Source organism: Cetorhinus maximus, unplaced genomic scaffold (assembly GCF_964194155.1).
Source record: "Cetorhinus maximus unplaced genomic scaffold, sCetMax3.hap1.1 HAP1_SCAFFOLD_130, whole genome shotgun sequence".
NCBI lineage: Eukaryota > Metazoa > Chordata > Chondrichthyes > Lamniformes > Cetorhinidae > Cetorhinus > Cetorhinus maximus.
The window spans coordinates 257,180-266,804 of record NW_027596131.1 but is presented as its reverse complement, the minus strand read 5'-3'; positions in this window follow the sequence as shown (position 1 = coordinate 266,804).

Sequence of the window (9,625 nt, the reverse complement as noted above, 5' to 3'; positions counted from 1 at the left end):
AATGAATCTGAATGAATGCTAATTCCCTGTTTATATTAGGATGCCTGTGGTATGCTGTACTAATTCTGGTTATCTTAGGCAAAAAGTAATTTTCATACTTCATATTTTCTTTCCCAAGACTTCCTGTTCATTTTTTGCTGTATTTTACTTTCTGTGCATTCAACTTGGTGGATACCTTTCTCTTTAGTTTAAATTCTGTTGAAAGGAGTGAATTTGGCCCATCGTGTTTCATTGTGATTAGATATTTCTTGTTCTTTTAGCAAAATATTAATTACTCTGCAGTCCGTCGTTGACTTTATAAACTAATACAAGTAGTCATTCTATCTCTTGCTGTTCATTACATTTCTTTGCATACCTTCCTGAGACCCATTCCCGTTCCCTGATCAGCAGCTGGTTTATAGCTAATGACGGCATCCGTCAATGCACCTTCCAAGAAGATTGTGATACGCTGCCCAGCATATGTATGAAAAGTACGAATGTTCTTGTGGGTATCTGAGCTAATTTTCCCTCTGACAAACAACAGGGGGGCAAAGCTGTGAATGAGAAGGAAAACGACATTTAGGGCTGGCATAAGATATTTAAGGAGTGCAACTTATTAACCAATCTACTTTCCAAATAAAATTAATGGAACAGCAGGAATGAAGAAAAACATGAAAAGACCATTTTTCAAAAACGTAAATAAATGCAGAAAGCTCAGGTCCCGGTGCATGGGGATGATATAAAGAGCAGCATACGGTGACAGAAAATAAATGAAGAATAATAAATTGTTAATATTTTGCGAACTTGAAATTAATAGAAAAATCACCATGTAAACTGTTACAATGACATGTAAGTAGCAGAATTGATAAGGGAGAAACAGTGGAAGTGCTGTATTAGGAATATTATCAGGCTTTTGTTTAATTCCCAACGAAGAGGTTAGTGTGTAATATTAAAGCACACGCCAAAGGGGGTAATATGTTGGCTTGGATTATGAATTGGTGAGCGGACAGAAAATGGAGTGTAGGAAGACACAGGTAAGTTTCGGAGGGGGAGGCAGTAACTAGTGGCATACCATGGCGATCAGTGTTTGGGTCCTAGCTATTCACAATATATATCAATGGTTTGGATGAGGGAAACAAACGTAATATTTCCAAGTTTGCTGACGAGAAGAAACTTTGTGAGAATATGCGGGGTAAAGAGGGCGCCCAGAGGTTTCAAGGTGATGTAGGCAAGTCAAGTGTGTGAGAAACTCATGGAAGATGCAAAATAACGTGGTAGGTGTGAGTTATCAACTATGGCAGGGAAGCATAAATGTAGACTTTTAACGGTGATGAGAGATTGGGAATTGTTGATTTTTAAAAGGACATACAAGCCCTGATACACCAGCTAATGAAAACAAGCAAGCAGGTGCAGGAAGCAATTGAGAAGGCAAATGACATTTTGGCTTCATTGCGAGAGGGTTTGAGCAGAGGAGCAAGGACGTTTTAAGCAGTATTGCAGGCCCTTGGTGAGTCAACACTTGGTGTCTTTTTGTATTTCTCGTCTACGCCCCTAAGGAATGAAGTATTTCCAGAGAGGGAGGGCAACGGGGGTTCAGCAGAATGATTCATCTGATATCAGGATTGTCGGATAAGGTGGAATTAGGCAGCTGACGCTTGTATTCATTGGTGATTAGGTAGATGAGAGGGGATAACATTGGAATGTATAACATTCTGACAGGCAGGGACTGACTTGATGCTGTGATTGTATTTGCTCCGGCTGAGTGGTGGAGAAACAGGGTTAACAGCCTCTGGACACGTGATAGGAATATTACGACTGAGATGAGGTGAAAATCCTTCACTCAGAGTGTGCGGACATGTAGAATTCTCGACCACAGGGGGCTATGTCAGCCAGGTTACTAAATATATTTAAGAGGGAAATATATTTCTGGAGCTAAGGGTGAGAAGGGGCATGTGGAGAGCGCGAGAGCATAGCGTTAAGCCAGAGAATCAGCGATGATGCTATTGAATGACGGAGCAGGTTCGAAGAGACAAATGAACTATTTCCATTCTGATATTCCGCTTTTCTAGGAAATGAATAGCCAGACGCAATGTGAGGCAAGATAGATCTGATAATGTCTCCATTGTCAACAGAAATAAGGAGGTGGCAGGCATGCTGAGTACTTACATTCCTTCAGTATTCGCAGTGAAGGGAGAGCTCAACTTGCTAGGAGTCCCAAAGAAATAATTAGTGAATCAGGAACAAAGGCTCAACAAAGTTCACTTAAGCAGTTTGAAATTAATGGAGAAATAAACAACGGCAACATTTGGTTGCAGGCTTTTAAAGGATGTTGTCAGGCGCGTTGCACATGTCTCTGACAAAATAAAAACTTGCACAGTTTGCTACAGTTGGATACCACTCGTTGTTTTCGAAAATGTTGCCTGTCACTCCGCCAGTTAAGAAAGGTGTCAGAAGGAAACCAGGGAATTATTGAACACTTAGACTATGCTTTGGTGTAAAGCAAATAAGAAAGGTCACTATGATGAATATAGTGTGTGAACGCCTTGAGATTCGTCAGCCCATCAGCGTATGACAACACTGGGCTTTAAAGAGTAGGTCGTGCCTGAGGAATTCATTGAATTTATTGAAGGACTTACTAAATTTATTGACTGTGCAATGTCTATGGGTTTTATGTGTACCAACATCCACGGTATGTCTGATAAATTCCTGCCTACGAGACCATTAGCTAAATGACACACTAATGGAATTGGAGGCAAACTATTCCCTTGGTCACGGCTCATTTGGGATAAACCAGATGCTAGGAGCAAACGGCAATTAATATGATTGGCAGGCTGTGACTACCGGAGCACAGAAGGATCTCAACTATTCACTCGAGATACCAATAATTTAGGTGGCGATTAGAAAACCACGAATGTAAAATTGCCAATGGCATAAATTTTTCTTAATTTCAACCATTTTAGATAGAATCATCGCATTTCAAAGAGATTTTGTCAGCTGAATTGAATGGTCAAAACTGTGACAAGCGGATTACAATGTAAGCAATTGTGAGTTCTGAAACATACTCGTGTCGAGAATTCCAATGATCCACAACCAGCCCAACACAGAAATTGTAACTCATCTCAGCCCAGAAAGATCGACCCCTTTTTCAGTGACTGTTCCCATGTGCTCTAGTTTCCCACCCAGGGGAAGAAACTGTAATTGCCTATTCTCGCAAATCCGAGTCAAATTGGTGCACTTTTCAATGAGATCACCCCACACTCTTATACACGGCAGAGAGGCCCAATTGAGACAACTTTGCTTCATTGGGCAACACTTCCATCCCAGGAGCCAATTTAGTGAATATTTTACCTCCCACTTCCTGGGCAATTTCACTTCTACTTACATAAGGAGACCAACATTACGGACACTGCTCCAGACCTGGTCTGATCAAAGCCCTGTAAATTTGTGGATGTGTTACATTATTCTTGTGCAAGAATGCCCTTTCAGTGTACACTAGCATTGAGTTGGCATACCCACTGGCCTTCTTTAGCCCCATGCAAATTTCCTGCTTTCCTTGTTCCAGTATGAGTAAAACCAAGTCCCTGTGAAGATCCAAATGTAGAGTCATGCATGGAGCCTGTCCATGAGTTTACAGATTGTGCTCGAGTACAATTGCTGCTTTTGTTGGACCAAGCGCCTCATGGAAGCCCAGCCTTGAGTTTATAGATGGTAATTAGCAGGATGTTCCCATTTCTGATCAGATGGGGTCTTCGTGGGATTCGGAGTCGATGTTGAGGACGCAAGAGTCGATTTTCAGGACTCCAGGGCAACTCTGTACCCCTGCCTCACGGCATACCTCTGTGTAAGCCCTGATACACCAGCTAATGTAAACAAGCAAGCAGGTGCAGGAAGCAATTGAGAAGGCAAATGACATTTTGGCTTCATTGCGAGAGGGTTTGAGCAGAGGAGCAAAGACGTTTTGAGCAGTATTGCAGGCCCTTGGTGAGTCAACACTTGGTGTCTTTTTGTATTTCTCGTCTACGCCCCTAAGGAATGAAGTATTTCCAGAGAGGGAGAGCAACGGAGGTTCATTAGAAGGATTCATCTGATATCAGGATTGTCGGATAAGGTGGAATTAGGCAGCTGACGCTTGTATTTATTGGTGATTAGGTAGATGAGAGGGGATAACATTGGAATGTATAACATTCTGACAGGCAGGGACTGACTTGATGCTGTGATTGTATTTGCTCCGGCTGAGTGGTGGAGAAACAGGGTTAACAGCCTCTGGACACGTGATAGGAATATTACGACTGAGATGAGGTGAAAATCCTTCACTCAGAGTGTGCGGACATTTAGAATTCTCGACCACAGAGGGCTATGTCAGCCAGGTCACTAAATATATTTAAGAGGGAAGTATATTTCTGGAGCTAAGGGTGAGAAGGGGCATGTGGAGAGCGCGAGAGCACAGTTTTAAGCCAGAGAAGCAGCGATGATGCTATTGAATGACGGAGCAGGTTCGAAGAGACAAATGAACTAATTCCCTTCTGATATTCCGCTTTTCTAGGAAATGAATAGCCAGACGCAATGTGAGGCAAGATAGATCTGATAATGTCTCCATTGTCAACAGAAATAAGGAGGTGGCAGGCATGCTGAGTACTTACATTCCTTCAGTATTCGCAGTGAAGGGAGAGCTCAACTTGCCAGGAGTCCCAAAGAAATTATTAGTGAAACAGGAACAAAGGCTCAACAAAGTACACTTAAGCAGGTTGAAATTAATGGAGAAATAAACAATAGCAACATTTGATTGCAGGGTTTTAAAGGATGTTGTCAGGCGCGTTGCACATGACTCTGATAAAATAAAAACTTGCACAGTTTGCTACAGTTGGATACCACTCTTTATTTTCGAAAATGTTGCCTGTCACTCCGCCATTTAAGAAAGGTGTCAGAAGGAAACCACGGAATTATTGAACGCTTAGACTATGCTTTGTTGTAAAGCAAATTAGAAAGGTCACTATGATGAATATAGTGTGTGAACGCCTTGAGATTCGTCAGCCCATCAGCGTATGCCAACACTGGGTTTTAAAGAGTAGGTCGTGCCTGAGGAATTCATTGAATTTATTGAAGGATTTACTCAATTAATTGACTGTGCAATATCTATGGGTTTTACGTGTACCAACATCCAGGGTATTTCTGATAAATTCCTGCCTAAGAGACTATTAGCTAAATGACACAAAAATGGAATTGGAGGCAAACTATTCCCTTGGTCACGGCTCATTTGGGATAAACCAGATGCTAGGAGCAAACGGCAATTAATACGATTGGCAGGCTTTGACTACCGGAGCAAAGAGGGATTTCAACTATTCACTCGAGATACCAATAATTTAGGTGGCGATTAGAAAACCACGAATGTAAAATTGCCAATGGCATAATTTTTTCCTAATTTCAAACATTTTAGATAGAAGCATCGCATTTCAAAGAGATTTTGTCAGCTGAATTGAATGGTCAAAACTGTGACAAGCGGAATCCAATAGTGAGTTCTGAAACATAATCGTGCCGAGAATTCCAATGATCCACAACCAGCTCAATACAGAAATTGTAACTCATCTCACCCCAGAAAGATTGACCCCTTTTTCAGTGACTGCTCCCATGTGCTCTAGTTTCCCACCCAGGGGAAGAAACTGTAATTTCCTATTCTCGCTAATCCCAGTCAAAATGGTGCACTTTTAAATGAGATCACCCCACACTCTTATACACTGCAGAGAGGCCCAATTGAGACAACTTTTCATCATTGGGCAACACTTTCATCCCAGGAGCCAATCCAGTGAATATTTTATCTCCCACTTCCTGGGCAATTTCGCTTCTACTTACATAAGGAGACCAACATTACGCACACTGCTCCAGACCTGGTCTGATCAAAGCCCTGTAAATTTGTGGATGTGTTACCTTATTCTTGTCCAAGAATGTCCTTGCAGTGTACACCAGCATTGAGCTGGCCTACCCAGTGGCCTTCTTTAGCCCCATGCAAACTTCCTGCTTTCCTTGTTCCAGTATGAGTCAAACCAAGTCCCTGTGAAGATCCATATTCAGGCGTTTCAAAACCTGAAAAATCTCCCGTTTCCTATATTTTCTAACAATGTGTATCAATTCCTTCCTTTCAATATCTTGTTCCCGCTTATTTAACACGTGTCTACCTCTTTGCAGCCAATTTGTGCCCTCCTTACAGTTTACAATTCTCACCCTGTTTTGTCTGTTATCCATAGTGAATCTATTAACCTCCATCAATTCATCGTTAATAAAGGTTGTGCTTAGCAGAGTCACCAGCAGTAATCCCTGCTGCGCTTTACGAGTTCCAGCCAGAGAAGTTGAAAATTCCCCACCTGTTTCACCTCCCTGCCGCTCCCCTGTTACCAATACTCCATCAATAATATCCTGACCGTGTAAAGGCTGACCTTGCGCTTTAAGCTTTAGCGTGGCACGACACAGTCCAGGGAGTTTCATTTAGAGAGAAGAATGCTGTGAAAAGTTAGCTAAAATGGCAGAGAAGCTCAACAGGGCGAAACGTGTTGCAGACATGTGGTCATATGAACTTCAGTTATAGGTGCTGGGGAAGGCTACTTGTTCCTTGCAGCTTATTTTCCCACGTAATTTAAACATTCCTGTGTTTTTCTTTTTGCCTCAGCCTCACTTCTCATAAATTCCCCACATTTTTAATGTCCTTTGTGCCCAAAACACCAGTGAATTTATATTTTGTACATGTTCAATGGCCGATCATCTGCAACTCTCTACGGTGGAGGATTTCAAATATTCATTTGATTGAAGAAATTTGATTGAAGAAATTTCTTCGCATAGTACAACTAAGGTATCGATTATGTAACCATCCGGCACATGTCAGCATGCAGACATGTTAGTGCCAAATGAAATGTTACAAAATGAAATTAGGAATGTTTTGTTAGCAGGAGAGCCAGGTCTGCAGCAGAGGTTAAACACAAAAGTAAACCATCCTCTGGATGAGTCGCCAAATCCTATAGGAGGCAATGTCACTGTGGCAGTCCAGAGAAGCTGATTTCTAAAAAAAATGTTTCCTGGAAGCTGATGATCGCAGATTCAATATGTTTAGGCCGTTTGCTGGACAACATTGAACGTTTTTATCTAAGGACTTAATAATGCAGAAACAATCCTGACTTAAAAGAGAGACAGACAGAGAGAGAGAGAGAGAGAGAGAGAGAGAGAGAGAGAGATAGAGCGACGGAGAGAAAGATAAAGAGACACCGAATATCTTTGTTCTTGTCTCTTAAGTTTATTCTTTCTGATGAATTTTTATTGTCACTCTCAACATTCTGATTTGTATTTTTTTATGTTTGGTTGGATATTGTGAGATTTTTTTGATTTATTCCTTCCTGAATTACTGCCGTGGCATATGCCATTCTTTTTACAAAATCTTCCTAACCTCTTGATCTGCATTTCGTCCTCCTGTTCATTTTCGCCCTTGTACTTAGTGAATGATGCTTGCTGTCAATTATATAGTCCCTCTGATTCATTTATTAATCCTATTGTTTTATGATTAAGTACTTGCTTTCTCTTTTATTGGGAGATAGTTGGCCCGACGTCTTTCTCCCTCCCTCTCTCTCTTTCTTTCCCTCTGTATCTCACTCTCTCTCTCTCTCTCTCTTTCTCTCTCTCCCTCCCTCCCTCTCTCTCAATCTCTCCCTCCCTCTCTCTCAAAATATCAGCCTGTCTGTCTGTCTCTCCCTCTCTCTCTTTATCTATCTGTCTGTCGTTCTGTCTGTCTGTCTCTCTCTCGCTGCCCCTGTTTCGCCGGGTCGACTTTCTAACATACGATTAATTTTGTCGCATTGAATTCCACACAAGCAAAGAAAACACATTGAAAACATTTAACGCGACGACCTCAGCTTTTCCATCGCCGGCAAGACAACTTCCTGTCATTTCTTTCGAGGAAAGATTCCTTTTACTTTTAACCTGTGGCGTAGATCTGCCTGAGCATCTCACCCACTTCCGGTCCTGATCTCGTTATGTTATATTTCATCTTACAAGGATAGGAATCTGCTCGCCTGTGTCTACATGTTTTTAGGGTAACCTAAACCTTGGAGGAAAGGAACAAGTTTCAGTCATTTATGAATACATTTCGGATATGTTTTTGACACTTAAAGCGTTGTGAATCTTTGGACTTTTCTGCCACAGAAAGCAGCAGATTTCTCGGTCATTGAGTTTAAACAGGGCCTGGTTTAATCCAACTTTTGGATGTGATTGGGGTGAAAGGCTTCATGGAAAGTGTCAGCGTTTGGAAATAAGTAAATGATTAGATACAAAAAATTGAAAGGGGCTGCAAGCTGAGGTGATCAAATAAGTTCCTGATGCGGTAAAGTTATGCACTGGTGATAAGATGCTTCAATGTGTTTCGCTCTATTCATCCTCTGTGTTTTGTACCCTTATTTTTCACAGCCCGTCTCTGTAACTAAAGTGATTACGTCCGTTTCCATTTTTTTTTCAACTCTAAAATAATTGGCATGTGATTGATTCCTACTTGAATACGTATTTCCATGTTGGAGACAGGCCGCTCGACCAAGATCAGAGGCAGTTTAAATAATGTGAAATACATTCTGCAGCACAACTAATCTTGGAGCAAATTTAAAGTGAGGAATTGAACGGGTACTAACGGGCGCAATGCTGATCCCATAGATGGGAAATCCACCATCGCAGTGGACATAAATCAAGACTTTGAAAAATCACAGAAACAGGTATAATAAATCCTTTTAGCGTGGGATAGGGGCACCACCAATCAGAATATAATTAGATATTTTTGGTAAACGTTGTTAAATAGGTAAGGGGAAAAAAAACTTCCAAAATAAAACTAGGCAGTAAGGAGCTGATATTGTGGCAAGGAAAATGCAAATTTGTGCTTATAAACTGGAGTCGATTATTAATTATATAAAGAGAGAATAACGGCGCGAAATATATATTTATACGGAATGAATAGGCATCTGGAATAGTATGTTCCATTAAAACAACCAAAAAATAGCTTTTAATCAACGTTCCTGGGTGAATAAATGGATGGGATCAAGAAATAGAAATTTAAGTGAATCACATGCAATAAACAGAATGAGAATAAAGGAGAAGACGATGAAAAGAATGCACAGCGTTAGGGATGAATTCGAAAGAAGGAAGGCAAATAAAAGCTTCGAAATTAAATGATGAATTGATAAATGAAAGAAGTAATATAATACCTTAAAGTCAAAATTAGCAAAGGGTAAATCAGGGTGTGAACCGAGATAAATAGGATGCATTCGGTGAATATCAGCTCGAAAGCAATGACATAGTCTCTCTCTCTCTCTCTCTCTCTCTCTATTCTCGCTCTCTCTAGATCTCTCTCTCTCTCTCTCTCTCTCTCTCCGTCTCCCTCTACCCCTCCATTCTGGTAAGTTTTTTTAAAGGTATAACTTCATGACAGCTGAGTTGGTAGATTTCTCATCCACGGACTAAGCATTGCGTCCTGTCCTACACACTAAATACCTCACCGCATTTCCCCTTTTCCCTGCCCGCCTTTCACAGATCCATTGTGTAGTTGCAATCTCCTGCTGTACTCATCGCATAATCTTTTCTCAGCTCATAACTTATCTCCCGGATTTTCCTCGGTGCCCCTTCCACTATT